Here is a 2,129-nt window from a genome sequence, read left to right on the forward strand (position 1 = left end):
TAAAAGCCCAAAGTTAATCTGGTGCTTGTGCAGTTCACCAAACACATTAAAAATGAAGATATTGGAAACGAACTTTATTGTACGTGCCTAAAGTTAATATCGATACGGAAAAAAAGATACAAAAAAAAGCGGGGTTTTGAAAATTGTTTTTATGGCATCGACAGAAACTGACAAATGAAAATAACAAATTCAATTAAATTTAGAAGTTAAATAAATTCCTTGTAAGAATCCCATGAAAGATACTAGTTTTTTGGGACTATTTCAAAGATAATTTGTAAAGTCTTAAGATATTGTTGTACAAAAACAATTAGCCCCCCCCTCCTCCACACCAAGCGCGAGTTAAGTACAATCAAACACCGCATCCGTATTTGTCTTAATTAATAATTAAAACAAAATTAATCATTATTAAAATAATACCATTTTTAGTTATTTTTCTTAATGATCCTGGGTTTAAATTTATATATATATTTTTTTTTGTTTTCGGGATTATAAAAAAAATATTACGCTGATGTTTACACCGTCATTCATACAAGAAAATAGGTACTTGTACAGTTTAATCAAGACATAAAAAAAAAATGAAAATATTGAAAAATGTTATATTGTACGTATCCGTTTTGGACTGAAGATTTCAACAAATAAAATTTCACTTAATTTAATCGAGTAGTTTTTTTACAGCGAAAACCACATTTTTATGAGAGCGCGTTGAAGGCAGCTATCTTTGAATTTTTTTTAACATACCACCGCGGGCGGGATATAATTTTTTTTTTTTATTACATTTTCACCCCAAACAAGGCACATTGCCACTTTGGTGTAGGGGGCTACTATCAGGGGAAACAACTACTGGGGTACTATGTAGGGATTTGGGGAGCAAGATGTTGGTTCACGTTGCACTTGAACTTCTGCATGTCAGTACAGTTGGGGAAGCAATGACCTGGAATGGAATTCCAAAGTCTAGCGGTTCTGGGGAAGAAACTACTAGAGTAGAAAGATCTTTTACATCTAGGGATCTCTACAATGTGGGGGTGGGATTTTGCAGCTTGTCGGGTCCGTCGAGGGTGTTCACGTCGTAGGGGCACAAGTGCTTGCAGTTCATCAGAACATTCACCATTAAAATACTTGTAGAACAGGCAGAGGGATGCAACGTTTCGTCGATGGGACAGAGGCTGAAGCTTAGATGCCAGTTTAGGGCCTATCAGATTTGCAACTCTCTTTTGAACCCTGTCAAGGAGCGAGAGACTAGTAGCCGATGCACCAGCCCAAATATGACAGCAATACTCCATACATGGGCGAATGGTTTCCTTATAGAGATACAGGAATAACTCAATTTAAAGCGCCGATACTCCCTCCCCATCTTTAATACTAGCTTTTCTTCTTAAAAATGGGACCTTTTGCTCGGTATCATAACAAATTGTTAAAAAACTACTTGATGAAATTAAGAGAAATTTATTTTTGGAGAACTTCGTATATACAATATAACCTTTTTTCGATATTTTCATTTTTTAATGTCCTTATTAAACTGTAGACGTGTTATATAGGAAGGTGTATGAATACGTTCTATAACGACATACATGTTGAATAGTTGGGTTTTATATTTTATCTGTATATTCGTGTATGTGTAAATGCATGTATGCATATACGCCATATGATTTAGTTGATCGTCTAGTGTGTACATTTTTACACTTATGCAACAAAGGACATACTTTTTTAATGAATACTCAAAATTTCAAACGAGATAAGTACATTTACTAAGCGAATACTCATAATAATCAAGAGAAATAAGGAATGATGAAAACGTACACAAATTATTAGATTTTTATTTTAAAATCTCTCTCTTTCTCTCTCTCTCTCTCTCTCTCTCTCTCTCTCTCTCTCTCTCTCTGTATATATATATATATGTGTGTGTGTGTGCGTGTGTGTGTATGTGTGTGTGTGTGTTGATGTTTCATGAATGTAAGGGAAATATGTACCGTAGCTATACTTATGTAACTGTAACTATTCCGTTTACTTAGTTCTACCAATGTGTATTTTAAATCTGCATCACTTGTTATGTCATCCTGAAATAATATCAAAATAGTTCATCTATGATGAAGATTGGCTTGGCATGATCCTAAGCACAGAACCACCCTACA

The sequence above is a fragment of the Euprymna scolopes genome, chromosome 46 (genome assembly GCF_053919585.1).
Source record: "Euprymna scolopes isolate OS-2025 chromosome 46, ASM5391958v1, whole genome shotgun sequence".
NCBI classification, from domain to species: domain Eukaryota; kingdom Metazoa; phylum Mollusca; class Cephalopoda; order Sepiida; family Sepiolidae; genus Euprymna; species Euprymna scolopes.